The sequence below is a fragment of the Nycticebus coucang genome, chromosome 24 (genome assembly GCF_027406575.1).
Source record: "Nycticebus coucang isolate mNycCou1 chromosome 24, mNycCou1.pri, whole genome shotgun sequence".
In the NCBI taxonomy this organism is placed as follows: Eukaryota; Metazoa; Chordata; class Mammalia; order Primates; family Lorisidae; genus Nycticebus; species Nycticebus coucang.
In genome coordinates this window covers 21,180,239-21,200,225 of record NC_069803.1, presented here as the reverse complement: position 1 = coordinate 21,200,225, position 19,987 = coordinate 21,180,239, and the positions used below count along the sequence as shown (strand labels likewise).

Below are 19,987 nucleotides of genomic sequence, written 5' to 3'. Positions count from 1 at the left end.
CCACAGCTGCTGAGCATCCAACCTGCCAGCAACAGAAACTAAGATGGAGGCCATATTTGCCACCAGCCCTTGAAGAGATGAACTTGGTGGCAAGTTGACTACTCTGGATTCCTTCACCCTAAAAAGAACAATGTTTCAATTTGACTAATATCAACACATAAGGCCAGTATGCACTTGACTTTTTTACCCCTTGAGATCTGACCAACACAACTCTCATAAGACTTACAGAGGATTTCATCAGCTAACCAACATTGCCTTAGGCCAAGAGATCCATTTAATAGCAAAAAAAAAAAAAAAAAAAAGAAAAAAGCAACAGTGGCAGTAGGCATTTGACCATGAGAGTCACTGGTCCTGTCACCTACTGCACCCTCAGGAGTCACCAACCTGATAGTGATAGAATAGCCTCTTAAAAAAAGCAGTGGAGATGTCGACTTGAATATGGCATCATCTGGACACAATATGGATTCTCAGTTAATAACCATAATATGGTACTGGACTCCCTATAGAGGGAAAAAATGAGTCAGGAAATAAAGCAGGGAAGTAAGAGTGGCCCCACTTTCCAATAACATGTAGCCCATTTGGGAAAAGTATGCTCCCAATCCTGCAATAGTAAGCTCGGGGGTCTAGAGGTCCTGGTCCTCAGAGAGGGAATGCTTCAATGTGGAGTTTCAGCTTTAAAATTTAAGCTACACTTGCAAAGAAGTTCCTTTGTCCTCCTCATCCCATAAAGCCAACAGGGATTGGAGAGGAATCATCATAGAACAGAAGATCGGGCTGCTGCTGGACAATGAGGGCAGGGAAGAATACCAACAGTACCGAATGGATCCACTGTGGCAACGCTCGGTGTTCATGTGGCCTGTTTTAATAATAAATGGGCAGAAACGGAAGCCTTTCCCTGAGAAGGGCATGGTAACCAGGGGCTCAGATGCTCTGGGGTGAGGATCTGGTTCACACCACCAGACAAGGGACCTAGAGTAGTAAAAGGGTCAGCCAAAGGCAAGGTGTATCCAGAATGGCTGATGAAGTAGGCGGGTGGTATCAGTAATAGTTTCAAGAACAACTGAGCAGAAAGAGCTATGGTTTGTCCCACTGATTTTTTGCCTCTAAATTCTCTAGAAAATGAGACCAACCTGTATCTTGAAGGACCTGTTCGCAGATGAGGAAAACTTCTAAGTGGATCTAAGTGACATAAAAGTGGACTGCAGTGGACACTGTTGCTGTCTACCCCAACTCCCTTTCCCCCTAACATCCACCCCTCTGCTGCTGGGAATTTTGTTGCTGACAGCTGCATTTCTTCCTGGGAATTAGCCTTGGTTGCAGGGAACCTCTTCCTCCAAGGTTACTCTTCCTCTCTTCCTCCTTTCCTAACTCATAGCTAGTGACTAACTGGTGCCAGGACACAGTCACCATATCCTTGACTCAGTTTGGGACACCTCTGAAGGTCTGTCCCAGCTCCAGAGCTCTTTATGGCATTGGCTGAAACTTTAGTTGCAATAATATTGAGGATTGGTTTCTCCCTCTGGTGAATCTAGTCGTCCTCATTTTCCCCCAGGTGCATTTCCTAAGAGCAGCGCGCAAGAAGGCTCTGCTATACTTACCTGGCAGGGGAGGCACCATGATTACAGAGATGGTTTTCCTAGGGTGAGGCTTATCCATTGCACTCCAGGCGTGCTGACCCCTGCAATTTCCCCAAATGGGGGGAAATCGACTATCTAATTTGTCATCGTGGGGTGTTGCATTCCTGCTCTTCCCTGTTAATTTAAATTTTTTAAAAAAAAAATGAAGCTGATTGCATGCAGTTTCCCGTCTCCAATGAATTCAATGCAAGTCAGCATGTGTTACTTCACAGATTCGAAGTTTACATCAGATGCACTTTCCCATAATGATACGTGAATGCCCCCACCCACCCCACACCCCTCCTCCAGAATGAGTGACAGTTGGCACAGAGCTCATCCCACGCCAAGATTTTTCTAAGGGCTTACAGGGGAAGAAGTCTGTGTATAGCCAGAGTCTGTTCCAGCTTGGTGGAATCACAGGGATTTCAGATGAGCCTGCACTAAAAATGAAGCCAGTGTTGCTGTCCCAGAGTTATAAGACCCACACGCTCCCACCCGAGCATATGGGAGACTGCAGACTTAAGAGATGGGGGCAAAGATGCAAGGCTTCCGTAGACAGGAAATGAAATGCTACCTCCTACATCTCTGCCTCAAGATGCTGAAAGTGGAAGTTGGAGCCCCCTCTCCACAAATCCACTGGCAAGCCATCTCTGAAGCTGTCTCACAGTAGGAACACATCCCTTATGTCTGGAATTGAAGTCTAACCAAGAAGATGTGCGAAATTGCCTGAACAGCCTTGAAATGTACCAGGTTCACATCTATTCTATTAACCACTTCTTCCTACCTGCTTCCATGGTATTTAGCACACCTGTCAATCTTAGTGTGCCCCGTACTATACGATAGTTATTTTTCTGGGACCGTTCACCTAACATACTAGGAGAACCTTCAGAGCGAGAATTGAGACTATATTCATCTCTGTATTCTAAGGGCCTGGCTGAGTGAATGTGACTTTCAGGTCCAGGTCCTGGGAGATGGGACAGGTGACATGTAACCTCAAGTGATTTCCAAACTGCAAACATCAAACCAACTACAAAATCTACTTAAATATGAGTATGGTGAAAAGTTTATATATTCTTTGATAAAATACTGAACATATTTTAAATAAAGGAATGCTGTGAGTTCTATTTTTTCCAGTAGAATCATCTATTGTCTAATTTTCTTAGTAAATGGCATGTAGTTTATCATGTTTAAGTTCCTTTTTTTTTTTTTTTTTTGGTGATACAGAGTCTCACTAGGTCGCCCTGGGTAGAATGCCGTGGCGTCACAGCTCACAGCAACCTCCTACTGTTGGGTTTAAGCAATGCTCTTGCCTCAATCTCTTGAGTAGTGGGGACTACAGGCGTGTTGCAACAACAAACTGACATCAGACTCACTTTGTGAAAGTCCTTAGCCTCCTGCCACAGCTTTATGGAAATAAATTTACAAGCAGCCTGAGTAAACAGCGAGCCTGGGCACTCTTGATGCCCAAAGAACAGAACCCAGCTCAGAGCTGGGGACAGACACGTCTCTCTGCTCCCAAAAGAAGCTGATACCGCCTTCTCTTCTTTCGGTATGACAGGCCCAGAGGTCAGCACGTCAACAGTCCTTGCGTCAGAAAATCAAAACACAAATCAAAAATCCTATAAATCAAAACACATATATTACATCTTTATATGTGTGTTTTTTAAGTCTGGGAACACACACATTATGGAGAATCTGGGTTATCAGTGAATTTCATTTAGAATGTCGCTAATTAAATTTCTTTTTACATCATATATGTGTACTTTAAAAATCGGAGTAGGGCGCTGGTCCCATATGCCGGAGGTGGCGGGTTCAAACCCAGCCCCGGCCAAAAACCACAAAAAAAAAAAAAAAATCCAATAATAATGATAACAAAATTGTCACGTGGGAGAAATAGACATGGATGGAGGAGGCAGAAGTCCTGTAGTTAGGACTGCTCTGCTATTGTTTGCCAAGAGTCATCAGGGGAGGATGTGAGTCTTGAGACCTGAAAGGAATGACCAGGGAGTCCTTGAGTGCTGGAGCTCTCAAGACCACCCTGTCCTCCGCAAGCAGATAAACTGAGGCCGAGCCACTTTAGGGTCACGTGGCTCTGCAGTAAGTCTGGCCCCCCACGCCCTGTTCCTTTTCACCCTGCAACACCGTGTCTCCTTTGGGAGCCACTGGAGCTGGAAAACCCACGTGTCCCTCAGCCACCCCCACCAAACCCAGCACTCCAATGTGTACAAATAATCAGTGCACTGAAATTGGCATAAATGTATTTATGATCTATGTACAAAAGACTTAATAAAAAATAAATAAATAAAATAGAAATTCATTTAAAAATAAAAAATTAAAAAATAAAAGGGGGAAGGTAAAGTTAGAGAAGGAAAAAAATCAAGAAGAAAGAAATAAGGGACGCAAAGGGAGAAAAGCTCCTCTTACCACTTTGACGAAGCAGAAAGGGAAGCAGGCCTCTCTCCAATCTCACCTGTTTCACTGACTCTGGGGGCAGAGCAGCCTTTGTGACATTGTTTTTCCTCCAAGGCTACCTTTGATCTTCATCCAGGTGACAGTTGAGATGAACATCAAAGGCAGAAGGGAGCCGGGATATGACTCATCCAAGGGCCGACTCTCACTACAGCTGGCTGGACTGAGAGGGCCCGATTGTATGAGAGACATGGCCAGGACCCCAAGGGACTCTTGCTGGAATGAATGGTAGAGGGAGAGAGGATGCTTCTTGCTTGAATGGTTCCCGTTTTGCCAGGAAATAACTCTTTCTGCCTTTTCTTTCCTACTGCAATTCTGATCTCTGAAGGAGAGGGCCATGTCTCTTTCTCCCGCTTTCAGGAAGCGTGGTGGCAAATCCTGACTGCACGGGCACATGTGCACATTAATTTATGCCGCCTGCTGCCTTTGTGTTTGGGAACAAGTCAGGCTCTTTTGTGTAATTGCCTGATGAAACATTCCCGACCATGCTGTCAACACAAATTATACCGGTAAATAATGAGCGCTACCCCCACGGCTACACAGATGAAAAGGCGTCTCCAAGCCCTGAGGACCCCTGCCCACCCTGCTCCCTTGCATCCCACCCTGCGGACCTTGCTGTCCGCCTTCCACCTTCCCAAGACAGTTGCTAGGAGACAAGAGAGAAAGCTGGACTGGTCCGTTCCTGTCCATTAGGGAGTAGGGGGAGCAGAAGAGGGAGGGCCCCAGAACAAAGCATGACAGAGATCTCAGAAGGGAGGCTTCTCCATGGGGAGGGTTTCACACCACAGGGGAGGAGGCTTTCACCTCAAGGAGGGGTCTCGCTCTTCTTCTCATGCTTTTTCTCCCAGTGTTGGGTTATAGCAGTAGAATGTACACACACATAGACCTTTATCTACACACACATACACACCTGCACACACCCCACATGCACACAAATACACACACACACAGGTGCACCTATAGAGCAGGGACACTGCAGGGAAATCAAGTTCCTGAAAACTCTCAAGAACAACGAGTGTTTGAAGGAGGGAGGGAAACAGTAGTTACAGTCAACAACGGTGACTCTCACTCCACAGAAAACGTCATGTCTTCTTAGGCTTCCTTAGGAGGAATCACACACAAGGCACAGTTGCATGCACGCACAAACACACACACACTCCTCTTTCTCACACTAACATTAGGTCAAAGCACACTACAGACCATCCGGCAAGGAGCTCATCTCAGTCTGCTCAGGCCACCATAACATGACACCACATACTGGGTGGCTTAAACAGCAGACATGTATTTCTCACAGCTCTGGAAACTGGGAGTCCAAGATCAAGGTGCCAGCCTTGCTGGCACCTGGTGAGGGCTCTCCTCTTGGGCTGAGGGTAACAAGCAGCATAAATTAATGTGCTCACACTCATGCGCCGAGGATTTGCTACCACATTTCCTGACAGCTGCCTTCTCCTGTGTCCTCATATGGCCTTTCTTTGGTGTGTTTGAGGGTTGAACAGGGGGAGAGAAATACATATCTCTAACTCTTACATGACCACCAATCCTATTGGATTAGGGCCCCACCCTTGTAACTTCCTTTAACCTTAATAACCTCCTAAAAATCCTACCTCCAAATACAGTCACACTGAGGGTTAAGGTTTCCACATATGAGTTAGGGAGTGGGGGGGTACAATTCCACCTCCAAATATACCTACATTGATCCTCCAGCCAAATGAAAAATCCATTTGTAATGTAAATATCATGGCCATCTGTTCTTCCACTTAAAATTGGTGGCACTGAGGACTTTTTTAAAGCAGGAGCATGAACACTGTTTTATTTTGAACTATAAACTGGAAATATGAAGTAGGAAGGGATTGCCCTTCCCCATGGGTTCCAAAGCACACCCCTCCATATTACAGAAAGGGGAAACTGCAGCATTAAAGGTGGGAAGAGTAACTCCTTCACTTCCACCAGCTCCTGCTGGCCACACCCAACATTGCCAGGTGCTTATCTGCTCACTGTCTCTGCCCCTCACACCACGGGGAGGGCTGGGGCTGGGTTTAAGCCCCTGTTTAACCCGAGGCTGACCGAAGGTGCAGGACACAGGAGGTGCTCCTGTGAGGAGAGGGAAGAAGGCACGGCAGGCTACATCATCACCACCTCAATTCATACTCTACACCAAATTTTTCTTCTCCCCTCAGCATTGAAACCAAGGTTTGACCAGCCTCTTCCCATGTTCTGTAGCTTCTGAGACTCCATACAGCCCTCCCCACCCATGAGAAAGGCAGAGCAGGAGGAGGAGGAGGAAGAGAGAGAGGAGGAGGAGGAGAAAGAGGCCGCTTTTGGTGCAACCAGTTCATGTTCAAGCTCACAAGTCCTTTCACAGAATCACCCCCAATTCCTTCCCCTCCATCTATAACCTTGGGCACAACAAGCCTCAGCTTTCTCACCTGGAAAACAGGACAATAAAGCACCCCACAGAGCCTAGGGGTGGGTTAAGCAAAGCCATGTTTATGAGAAATGGGCAGCATGTCCAGCAGCAAGTATGAATAAATCCTCATTGTTACTCCCTGGACACAAGAACGCCTCCCCAACAGTCCGCTGGGTTAGAAGTAGGTTAGAGAGTATTTTCACTTAGAAATACAGCTTAGAGCAGGGCTGTTAAATCATAGTTTGCAGGTGTTGGAAGAAACCAGTCAGACCTCCCAGCCCAGGCATTCAGTGAGTAAAAAACTGCCCCCGTGGTGAGATGGCTCGTCCAAGGTCACACGGCTTCAGAGCACAGAGCAGGGCCTCTCAGCCCCTCCATCGTCATACTTGCAACTCAAAGAAAGATTTTGAAGAGTCTGGGGCTGTGCCAAGAGTTATGTGAGGTGTAGCAACTACTTACAAGGTGGGACTAGAGGGTTTCCAAATTCTCAACAGATACCCATCTTCCAGATCCAGAACATGAAACGGGAATTCCTGAAATCATGTTATTTTGAAAGTACTTCTAACATTCTTCATGCTCCTTATTTATTACTATATTTATTAAGGAAGATGTTTAATAAAAAAGAACAATTCGGTTTGGTTGTATTAACAAAGAACTGCAGTCTATAGAGAGTATTCAGGTAGCAGGAAATGGCAGAGAAAATAACGGGAGGGGACGCTGGAACAACATAACATGTGGGTCTCCTGGCAGGGAGCGGCATCACACAGACTCACGTGTCAAATGGCCACATGATGGGCTTACTGCTTCCCAGACTTGTTATATCTTGGAACAGCGTTCAAAGCATCTGATCACATATCCTATGCACATAAACTTAGTAATATGCATTTTCATCACAAGAAAAACTCACTGTGAGCAGCTCTTTAACAGGATCGTGAGAATCCCAGAGACTGACGGATGAGATCACGGCCGGCTCTGGGTGATGCCAGCCTTAACCCTGACTCTGACCTCCAGCGTCTCCAGCACATGCTATGGACTCAGTGTCAGTGCAACCTTCAAAGCTGTAAGGGCTGTGTGTTGATTGTAAATTTTAATTTCCACAAGAGACTTATGTTTTTTTCCCATTTTCCTGATTTCACAACTGTTTTTTCTCAAGATTCAAATTCTCCAAGTATTGCCAGGAAGAATTTTATACATGAAAACAGGAGGCAGAAGGGTAGCCTCCTTCCTGCCTGACAGCCTGTCCTCTGTAAGTGTGCAGCCTTGCCCTGGCTGGACACAGGGGACCCTGAGGTTCATTCATTCAACAGAACAGTATTCTGAACCACGAGGTCCCCCATGCTCCCAGGCCTAGGGCTCTGTATGCATTTCCTGTGGCTGCTGCGGTAACAAACTGCCCCAAGCTGGGCAGCTTGAAACAGCAAAAATGTGTTCTTACAGTTCTGGGGACTAGTAGCCTGAAATCAAGGTGCCAGCAGGGCCATGCTCCCTTCTGGGAACTAGCCAGTCTTCTGCAGGAAGAATTCTTCCTCAAATGCTCCCAGCCAGGCGGGGGAGCTTAGACTTGCTCTAAGAGCAATGAAGGTTAAGGGTGAGGGAGGTGTGGTGGGGTAGAGTGTGTTAGGGTGGGGTAGAGTGGTGTCTTGACTTAGGAAAGTGCATGGAGGGATTGTATGTGACATCTAGTGATGGACACGGGTCCTGGGAATCTGGGTAGAAATGGATCCCAAGGAAGCTGGAGATTGGCACCTAGCAAACTCATTGCAAAGAGCAGGTCTCAGTAGATATGGAGTGAGTGAGTGAGTACAAGGAGGGGCCTTTTATTGGAAGCCACTTATTTCTGGCTGGATTTGGGGAACCCTGAAAAAAGGCACAGAATTCCTGCTTCTTGGGAACTCTGCACCGCTGATGCGTTCTCTTCCTCAGAGTTTGGGAAGCAAATCCCAATACGAGCACCTTGGCTGTTCTTTTCTTTCTTCCCTCCTGGACCAAAGAGTAGGCAGGTCTGTGCACTTCTGGGGAAAAACTCCCCCTAAAATGGCCAAGAACCAGAAGAAGCAGGAGCCTGCCAGTGAGGTGACAGCAGACACCTCTCTGCTTCAGTCAGCTCTGAACTGGCTTCATAGGTGTCTCCTGCAGTGTAAGCCCCAGGCTCTGCTAGACACAGAGAAAGATGCTGGGGAGGAAGCCTTTGAAGGCCCAGCCACCTGGCCGGGTTCAGAGGCAGCCAGCTGTGCCCTGCCCCACACTCCCTGCAGGACAGGAAGGTCACCAGACACCAGCAGACTACAGATCTCCTTTTGCATCTCCACAGCAGAGGATTTGCAGACCCCTGGGGCTTTTCCTGCTTTCTGTGAGCAGGAACTGAAAAGAATAGGCTTGGTCTAGCTTTATTTTTATTTGTCAATGTACCAGCACCACTTTGACTGATGCTACCACCTACTGCAGGAACTGTTCACCAGCCAGCGAGGGCAGAGAACCTCTTGGGATTCTAAATAGCCAAGGATGTTTTGAATCATATGCTGTTGAGATGCAGGGAATGTAATTCAATCCTCAAATGTAGTAAGTCCCTACTATGTGACCTGTTCTAGAGGGATTAATAAAAATGGTGAGAGTGTGGGTGAACCAGCCCTCTTTTCTCCTCCTGATGGGAGTTTAAATTGGTACAATCTATATGCAATGCAGTTTGGTAAGACAAGACTTGATCCAAAAAACTAACAGAAACACAACCCTTTGACATGGCTTTTAATTTTCTAAGAATTTATCCCACAGATCTACTCACACAGGTGAAATGGCAGATTTATAGTTTTCTATCATAGCATTTTTGTTTTTTGAGACATAGTCTCACTTTGTCACAGTCAGTAGAGTGCTATGCCATCATAGCTCACAGCAACCTCAAACTCTTGGGCTCAAGTTATCCTCTTGTCTCAGCCTCCCAAGTGGATGGGACTACAAGCACCCACCACAACACCCAGCTCTTTTTCAGAGATAGGGTCTCGCTCTTGCTCAGGCTGGTCTAGAACTTGTGAGCTCAAGCATCTGCCCACCTCAGCCTCCCAGGGTGCTATGATTACAGGCATGAGTCGCCCTGCCTGGACAGCCCCCTCCAGGCGTGACTAGGCAGAATCTAGGATCTGCTACCTCATCAACACACAAAATCAGCTTCCATACTCACAGCTATGGGCAGCTCTCAGGTACACACTACATGGGCCTATCCTTGGCCTGCTGAGTGTCTTAGGCAGCTGGCTTGCCCAGATAAGAGATAGAGAGAGAGAATGCACCCAAGATGGAAGATGTAGTCTATTCATAAACTAATCTTAGAAATGACAGTCCATCAAATCTGCTATATTCTCCTTGCTAGAAACAAGTCACTAATTCCAGCCTACAGTCAAAGGAAGGGGAGTGTAGCTCCACCTACTAAGGGGACAAGTATCAAAGAATTGGATTGACATATTTTTAGAATCACCACACCAAAGTAAGGAAGGGAGGGAGGGAGAAAGGAAAAAAGGAAGGAGGGAGGGACAGTGGGGAGGAAGGAAGGGAGGAAGGAAGGAAAAGAATGAGGAAGGGAGGGAGGGAAAAGGAGAGAAAGAGAAAGAAAGAAAGAATGAGAGCAAAGACCTACTATGAGGTCTGACAATTAAGTGCATGAACTTGCCACTGTCTGCTTACCTTAGCAGCACTGTACAAGTAACTTGGTAAAGTTTCATAACCTTGGTATATTACTGTCTTTTAGCTGTGTTTGTGTCCACAGGTGACGGTGTCTTGATGAGTAACATTCATTACTGTTTTGCATGATTTTGTGTGCCATCACAAGAATGTCAGAGCTTGAATTAGAGTAATGAACTAATAGAAAATTTCTTGTTGAACAACAAGAGTGGAAGTGAAATCAGGGACATGGTAATCCAAGTTTATGAAAATGATACCATGAAGAAAATGGAGGTATACACATGGATTAAACATTTTTCCTAGGAAGAGAAAATGTCACTGATGAAGAGGTCAGGGCAGCCAGTAATGAGCAGAATTGACTAAAACATTGCAAAAATTCATTGAATTTTGCATCAAAATTGTTGGCTGACTGTGAGAAGCATAGAAGACCAAGTAAACATCAATAGAGAAACAGGAAAATCTTAACTGAACATCTTGGCCAACAACTCATGGCTCTTGCATCACAACAATGCACCAGCTCATGTGGCACTGTCTATAAGGAAGTTTTTAGTCAGTAAACAAATAACAGTATTGGAACACCTTCCCTACTCACATGATATGGCCCCTAGTGACTTTTTTCTTTACTCAAAGATAAAGGAAATGTTGAAAGGAGGACATTCTGATGACATTCAAGACATCAAGGGTAATAGGATAACAGCTTTGATGGCCATTCCAGCAAAAGTTCCAAAATTGCTTTGAATGGTGGACTAGGTACAGTATCTGGTGCATAGCTTCCCAAGGAGAGCATTTCAAAGGTGACTGTAGTGATACTCAGCAGTGAGGCATATAGCACTTTTTCTAGGATGAGTTCACAATCTTAATTGCCAGATCACAGCATATGTATGCAACAAAAGGAATAATGATAGTTATACGTATTTGCTTGCAGATGCATAAAATATCTCAAAAGATACATAATAAACTGTTAACATTAGCTGCCTCTAGGAAGAGCAATCTGGTAGCTTAATAAGAGGATGGGAGGGAAACTTTGCACTAAATATCTTTATCTACCTCTTGAATCCAACACCCTGGTAAATTACCTGTTCCTGAAGAAGATGAAATGCAGTTTTATTGTTATTTCATTACTATTTACTTGGCATCATGTGGTAAAGCCATATCTTTACCATATCTTTATGGAAATTGTGGTCTTTCAGAATAAATAAGACCCCAGCACACTTGAAACTTTTGGAAATAATTTCGCATCAAACAAATTGCATGCTGGGTATATGACCCAGGTAAAAGACCTTAAGCAGATTGCCTTGGTGGACTCTGAAGAAGGCATTTCTTGGTCATTTGGGGGCTGCTATAATGAAATATCTTAGACTTGTGGCTTACAAACAACAGAAATTTATTTCTAACACTTCTGAAGGCTGTGAAGTCCAAGAGCAGGGGCAGGTTCTGGGGAAGAGGCCATTTCAGGTACAAACGACTCACTTCTCCTCATGCCCTTGCACGGTGAATAAAAATGAGACAGCCCTCTGAACACACTCCTACAAAGACACTAACCTCACTCATGAGGCTTCACCCTCATGACTTAATTACCTCCTAAAGGCTTCACCTCCTAACACCATCACACAGGGGTTAAGATTTCAATGAATGAGTTGGGGACATAACAGGAACATGCTTAGGGTATTTCAGGGGCAAGTGTGGGATGAGCAGAGAGAAAAGAGAAAGGGTAAAGGGGTGAGGAATGGAAAAGGAGCCAGAGTGAGCTGGGGGGAGCCAGAGTGAGCTGGGGCAGTGGGGGAGGAAGGAAGGGGGAGTTTGGGGTGACCTGCCTGGTGTGGTGGAGGCTCCTGCTGGTGGTTTCTGACTCTCCCCTACTCTGCTCTGTTTGCTCCTGCTCCTTGGAAGAGAAGCCTGTGCAAGGCAAGATCCTTCCCCGTAGGACATCAAACTGAGCCTCAGCATTCCAGAGAAGTCATGTTTATGCTAGAAACAGAAATCAAAAGGTTTTCCTGGAGGCCTTCAAAGAAATCTCATAGAATCCAGGTAAAGCTGAACCTGAAGACATGGGAGCTTGGAACTGGAGCACTAGGAATCAGAGTCAAAACCAACTTTCCCCCCCTTCTCCCTCTCCTTTTCCTTCTCTCCCTCACTCTGCCTCCCTCCCTCCCCCACTTTCTCTCCCTCTCTCTCCCTTTCTCTCTTCTTTTCTCTTCTCTTCCTCTCCCTCCCTCTTTCCTTCTCTCTCTCTAGCTCTCTCTTTCTCTCTCTGACCTACCTTTCTCTACTTATCTGTTCCATGCCCCCTGCTGGCCACCCCCCTTGATTAGTCAGTTTCTCCTCACCCCCACCCCACTGTTATCGCTTGAATTGTGCCCCCTCCCCAAATTCATATGGTGAAGTCCTCACATCCAGTACCTCAGAACATGAACTTATTTGGAACCAGGGTAATTGTAGATATAATGAGTTGGGTCAAGATGAGATAATTAGGCGGGACCCTAACCCAATATAACTGGTATCCTTAAAATAAGGGGAAAAGTAGACACAGACAAATACAGGGAGACCATCACATGAAGACGAAGAGAGAGGTTGGGTTGATGCATCTACAAGACAAAGAACTCCAAAGATCAAGGCCAACCACAAGAGCTGGGGAGAGGCGCTGAGCCATCCCTTCCTCCTAGCCTCAGAGGAGCCAGCCCCACCTACACTTTGACTTTGGTGTTCTACCAAGACACCTTCACCTTGTTGGTGTGCTGACTCCTTCACCTTGGTCTTGGACTTCTACCTCCAGAGCTGAGGTTAGGAACAACAGTAAATGTCTGTTGTTTGTCCATCTGATTTGAGGTTCTCTGTTAGGGCAGCCTTAGCAGACTGATATGTCCCTCCTGCTGCCTGGCCCCAGATTTCGGTTTCCCATGGCAGACTTGCTTGCCCAGAGGACAGCACAGGCTGACCATACCCCAGGTCTGTTAGTGCACATCCTACTGGAAAATTGGCCCCGACTCACCTGGTTATGGATGAACTTGGTATCACCAGCTGTGAGAGGAACAGATAGAATCCTCTACTAAAAACTGGTCACCCCGGTCTGTGCCTGCTACATGGGGTGTGAGGGTGATGCAGTTGACAAAAAAGGGACAAGGCACCCAAAACCCTGCCTGCTGAACCCCATACGCAGCATCCCCTTCCCTTAACATGTGCTTGGAGCTCCAGTTCTCAGGCTGAACCAGAAGGGGACTGGCAGCATGGGGAGGACTCCAGCAGGTCTTCAAGAAGGTCACAAAGACTTTTTATGAGGTAAGTACTATGCCATCTGCTGGAATTACAAAGTTGGAGAAGTCACTGTACCTGGAGGTACCCCCAGCAAGTGAGGGAGGCAGACAATGACAAGTATTGACATCACCAATGTTTGTTACTCTGCGTTCAAGGCTTTGAGGGTGGATCACACAGTTTGATCCACTTTGCCACTTGCCGGGGTAGACCCCTCTATCTCTGTTGTAGAATCCGAGTGGCACAGAGAGGAAAAAACTTTCCTGAGCTCACACAGCTTGTAGGTGGCGGATCTGGGGTATGAACCAAGCCTGGCTGACTGAGTCTGGAGCTCTCATAGTCACTCTCTATGCTGAGTGGCATTGCACTTGGGTACATCAATAACACTTGACACTACTGAAAAGCCAGGACAAGTGCCAAACAGAGCTGTAAGCTGGGAGTGCCGGGCATCAGAAGGAGCAGCAACTCATTGTGCCAGGGCTAACAGAGACGGAGCGTCCGAGTGGGAGCCCTGCCGGGACGTCGGCGTGCAGGCCAAGGCCCTCAGAGCTGGGGAGGGCATGCCGGCTGCAGAGGACACATTTGGAGGGCATCTTTCTGGCATCATTGGTGAGTGAGAGGCAAAGAGGGATCTCATGTAGGCAGCTGCACAGGAAGGGAGAGGTCACGGGGAGAGGTGGAGACCTTGAACAGGAGTGGTGTGGAATAAGACTCTCAGAGACCATGGACATTTGGGGCACAATATCATGACGTAAGCTTATTTTTAAAAGATGTGTTTGGCAGCCCTGCAAAAATAGAACATAAGAAGTTATCGGTGGGATGCAGGAGAGTACCAAGAAGAGCATTGAAACGGAGGCGGCGCCAAACGGTGATAAGAGACGCTGCCGTGGTAGACTACAGAGGCTGTTTACATGGAAGAAATAGGAGAAGAGGAACCTGAGCTTTGCAGTGCCTCTCCTGTAGGTAACTCTGAAACGCGCCTCTGATATAAAAATGTCCAATTTCGGCCCACGGCTTCTAATGTTTTTCCCTCTGCCCTGTTCTCCCAGCTTGGGCCTGCAGGTGCACAAGAGGCCGTGCACACGCATACACATGCAGACACACGCACGCACACACTATTCTGAGCTATTATCACATCTGGCACCTCTATGTATTTTCTTGGAACAATTTCTTTGATGCCAGAGAAGGTAATCCGAGTATCTTCGGGGGGAAGGCAAGAACTGTTTGTATTCTTGACCTGATCCCAAACACCCCGCAGAATCCCTGGAGAACAATTAATTAAATGGTCATCTCCGTGGCTGGCTTGGAGAGTTCTCCCATCTTCTTGCTTGGTCTCTGTCTCCCATCTCCCCTAACCTGTTCCTTACTCTTCTTCTCCCACCTTGTGCCCACTGGTTAAGAAGCTAAATTTCATTTCCCTTCGTGGTGGAACGTAGCTTTGTTTTTAAAGACACTCACCATCTAAAAGCTTTATTTTTTCCCCCTCGTAACCATGTTGATGCTATATTTAGTAACTTTATTAAGGAGAGAATTCACGTAAATTCCATACCGGAGCCCTGCTGAGTAGCAAGCTAACTAATTCTATTCTTCTTATTAGGGAAAACAGACAAACCAAATGAGATTTAAAGACCAGACAGATGAATTTGCGTCTGTGCTGAAGCCAGGCCTGGGACCTGGGTACGCGTGTCCAGGGATGTGAAGAACAGAATGCTGTGTTCCATCCACCAGCAAACTGTGGAAAGGCAGAGAGTACGGTGGGAGGGAGAGGGAATATATGTCAATAAAGGGAGAGAAAAACAGCACCAAGATTTCACATGGGGGACAGTGGGAGTCACAGTGGGACCCTGAAAGAGCATCCACAGATCTAAAATGAAAATACCCCTCTTTCCTCTGCCCCCTGAGTAGGCCCCAGTCATACCTGACAGTGTCAATGGAACAATCTTCCCAAGAGTTTTCCGTGGCTGTGTTTGCCGATGTTTTTCACCTGCCCTCCCAAGGCCTGAAGGCACCAGGTCTGTTCAGTTAACTCATTCATTCTCTGCCTTAGCACCAAGGACATATACCTTGGATCCTTAATAAATACAGGGGAAAAATGAATTTATTTGTACCAAAGGCATCAAGGAGTGGTTATTAGCTTTGCAAAAAGACAAATCAGAGAATTCTTTTAAATCCCCAGCTCCCCCAGTGCATGGGAAATGAGATTCAATTTAGAAAAAAATTCCATTGATACACAACTTTTGAGAATGCTCTGCTGGTAAAAGGAAGACGCAGCAGGGAGGAGACACTGATGGTGATTAAGAAAAGGAACAGGACATCATTTCCCTCCTTCCCGGTAGGTCTGATATTAAACTGGAACAAGGGCCTAGTACGTGCCAAACACTTTGCAAACACCTTCACCTTGGCTGGTCCTCACGGGAGCCTTGGGAGAAGGAGATTTGTTTTATGGTACAGAGGAGGAAACTGAGGCTCTGAGAGGCTGAGCAGCTTGTACAGAGCCAGCGAGAACTAGGATCAAACTGAGAACTTGGGAATTCTGCCACCCCACAATTCCCTCTTCCTCGGTGACACATTTCCATGGAATTTGAAGGCTGTCTTCCCTCCTCTAAGCAAATCACAACCCAACAAGTAAACACCTCTCCTGGTCCACCTACTCTTCTTCTGGGAAAACACTTGGGTCACCCAGGATCCTTCCCCTGTTTGGGCTATTAAAGATGGCAGGAATCTCTAAGGATCCCCAAGAAACGGGACTCCAGCAGCTCCTCATTCCTTGACAAGCTTGCCCGAGCCATTGGCAGCCCAATGTATAAATCCTTTATGACCAACGTAGAGTGGCTGTTCCTCATGTTTTTGCAATGTGGCATGTGACTGAGCTCTGGCCAGGAGGTTGTGAGCAGAAGGGAAGCCGCTCATCCCACCTCCCTGGCATGAAGAGTCACCTCCCTTGACAATGGCAAGTGAGGACAACAGCCCTGGAAGGCAAGCATTTGTTGAGAAAGTGGATCCAACGGGTGAAATTTTGAGCTTTGCTTTTGACAGCAGTGAGTATCACGCTGATTCATATAAACTCACCCAAAAGCTCAACTGAGGGGGCTTCAAGGGCAGGGCTTGGGGGAGTAAATGGAGTACTCAAACAGCAGGATATAGTGTGGCCAAGTAGCCAGATCAGAAGTTGTGGGCAAGAGTGGATGGGTTTAATTGGCAGCTCTGCTACTGACTAGTGTTTGTGTTTGCTATTGGTCGAACGTCCCCCTATCACCACTTTCCTCATAAGGCCCAGAGTGGAGGTGGCTGAGGTGGACCTCACTGACACCCCCGCCTACCCTCAGGAATCAGCAGGTGCAGAGGAAAGACCCAAGATCCTGGTGTCGATGGACTGATCTGAACACTGGCTGCTTGGTTTGCAGCCCCCTTCCCACACCCACCCTAGCTGCATCTCAGCCTCATAAACCTCTTTTGGTAAACCTCTGCCACCTCCTCCTTCTTTCTTGCCCCTACTCTGAGATGACCATGATATCAAATCAGGCACAAAGCAGAAGAAGGTGTTCCCAAGTTACAAAGATAACTCCCCCGTCTCCCCAGATGACAGTGGCTGGGTTTATGAGTTCAGTGAGTAGATTCAAGCTTTTCTGGCATACGTCCCCCAAATCCTACCTGGAAGAAGGGAGAAACTTAGGCTTAATGAATGTCTAAATATCTTTTCCCCAGGACCAAGCTTCCTAAGGCATTCGACATACTTTTTCTCACCCTCTCAACAACTTTCCTACTGTGACCTTGTTTTATGGATGAGAACAGTGGGACTGAGAGAGTCGGAGAGACTTGTCCAGGCTCCCACTTCTAGGATTCAAGCCTGGGATTCTCTGACTTTGAGATCTACATTCTTCCTTTACCAGAACACTCCTTCCCCCTCACCTGCCAGGTGTCCTGGAAAGGCAGCCTCTACCCGTATCACACTCATATTCTCTCTTCCCCATTGGGCTGGACTAACGTTGGTTTAGACAAGTGCTTGTATTCCACTGCCTCACCGCTGGCCTATTCTGTGTTTCTCTTGGCTAGTCAGGGTGATCTCAGAAAACCACATGGTTCTCTGAGAACTTAGAGGGGAATAGATCAGCCTCCCACCAAGGTTGGAACTGCTGAGACAAGAGAGGTTCCCAGGGTGCAAAATTAAAGAAAGCACTCCTTGTGAGGTCAGCCCCTTGGTTGCACTTCCTGGGGACAAAGCCCCTTTGATTTCATGCCACTGTGCCTCTGTTGTAGCCCCAGGACGGCCACCACACCTCAAAAATCACACACTCTTAGCCCTGGAATTGTCCCCAAAGGATGTCCATCTACAGACTCCTAAACTCTTCCAGCATAGAAGTCCTTTCATCAAACCAACATTTTTGTAGAAGTCTGAGCTGAGGATGATTGAAACATTTAATCATGGGTCAAACCAAGTTTGCTGCTAAGTCAAAACGGGAGCACCGTGTCCTCCTCAGCCCCTGTCACAGCCAACTACCTTCCACCTCACGAGGAGACAGCCAGCCCTCTGTCACTGAAGCTTCTCACTCAGAAGAGACCCAAGGTCCTTGACCAGGACCAGGAAGATCTGAGAGGCAGTGTCTAGAAGAAAAGCAAGGGAGTGAGGGGGGCAGCCAGAGGCTAATTCCTCTTTGTTGGAGTATTAGGGAGACATTGCTTCCCGCCAGCCAACCTCCCATCAGCCCCAAATCTCTTCATTCTAAAGACTTCTGGCCTTGCCGTGTTCCGCAAGGAAGAAAGTCATAAGGAACAAGTGAACAACCTTCCATCCTCTGCAAGGCTTACCCACATGGCTTCCTCTTCGTACCGGGGGACACAACCCTTCCAGGTTCCTCTACCCAGGTCCCCTCCTAAGAAAGCTGAGAGCCAATTGTGGGAGGCAAAGCGAGATGGTGACATAGTCTCTTTTCTACTTTTTATCATCATTATTGAAAAACACTCTTATCTTATTTCCCAACCTATTTTAAAACTATTTATGAAAGCTTTTGAGCCATATGAGAAGATAAAAAAAAAAAGAGCAATCCAACCCCAACTTTTGTCCTAACTGGCTTCACGCTTTTCTGTTCAGGCAACACTGCTCTTGCTTTGGTTTTGTTGTTTTGTTATTCATTGAGCTATGGAGGAGGAGGAGGAACACGGTTCAAAGAATGTAAGCAATGAACTAGACATTCGGGGCCCGGGAATCCTAGTTCCAGCTCTCTCTGCTTGCAGAGCTTCTGGGCAAAGCATTTCAATTCTCTCTTTCCCTGAAAAACAACAGTCTAATTGTCCTTGTGGTGGAAGTGTGGTCACAGTTAACACTCCATGGACATAAATGCTTCATAGGGAAACTGGGACTGGTGGAATAATAAGCAACTTCCTTGTGATCACCTCTATGCTTAGCCAGAGACTTTGCAGGCTCCTAGATGAGCAGAGACCTCCATCTGAAATCTCCCTTCACACACCCAAGATCCCTGGTCAGGGACAGTCACCGATCCCTGACAAGTAGAGATAAAAGAAAATATGTTTATTAAGCCCATGTGTGGGCCTCATTGCATTTTTTTCTTTGAATCGTCATCATTTTAATCTCCACTTTCTGGATGAGAACACTGAGGTTCAAAAGCCTCACGTATGGCCTCACATCTTCTCAGTAGCAGAATCAAAAAGAAGACTGCCTCAAAAGTTCGTGCAAGTTTGACAAATAGAAACGCTTCCCAGACTCCCATCTGCCTGTTTTCTGTGAGCCTCTGGCTTTTGATGTTTATGCTTCCGAGTTTGAACCTGTGAATGCCCCTTCTCTGCTAGTCCCTTCTGGGTGCTGTTGCCCTGTTTCTTCCCAGGCTGATTTTTCTGGTCACCTGTGCTAAAGCCCCTGGATTCTGGGCAGCCCTAGGGACAGAGGGGTGCTTCTCCCCTGAGTCACACCTGACCACACCTCTGCTCCAGGCTCCAGGATCAAGTGAGACTTTGAACAGCCACCAACTAGCAAATTGGGGCAGGGGCCTACGCCCAGGGAACGCCCTCTCTGCTATGCTGCTCTGGGGCTATCTCAGCCCAGAGAAACTAACTCTTCCTATCCTGACCAACTGCTCTTTCAAGACCAGACTCACAAAGCACCTACTCCTGGAAGGCCTCGAGTCCCTTCCCCACAGGTTCCTGGCCCTTGGGCACAGCTTCCCTGGGTTCCCGTGACATCAAGTACACGCCTCCTCCTCTATGCTAACCAGGCACATCAGGAGAGAATGAGGAATGGGCTGTTGTTCCTGCTGGGGCAGAGACTGCACTTTAGTGTACTGTGATGTCACCGCCGTGTGGACTGGTGCTGGACTTAAAGGCAAGACATGTGGCTCCCGGGCACCAGGCATTTCTCCCAAGCTCAGGGACCTCCCCAAGCTTCTTCATCTCCGGGATGAAGAAGTTAAAAAGCATAATGAGTCTGAAGAACACTGTAGCCCTTTAACAATCCCTTCCTGCTCGGGGAGAACTGGGAACATGGATGAGTGACAAACTCACCTAGGAGGTGGCCGTGAGCCCACCTGGAGAACGTGTGGGATATGGAGATGCAGAGATGGGAACAGGG

At 47.0% G+C, this 19,987-nt stretch overlaps 1 non-coding gene across 1 annotated transcript; it reads left to right on the top strand.

The window, feature by feature from the left end:
- The first annotated feature begins 1,590 nt into the window (after positions 1 to 1,590).
- On the top strand, positions 1,591 to 1,754 carry LOC128576612 (U1 spliceosomal RNA). Its single transcript, XR_008377448.1, has one exon. It is a non-coding gene; the product is annotated as a U1 spliceosomal RNA (small nuclear RNA).
- Positions 1,755 to 19,987: the final 18,233 nt, after the last annotated feature.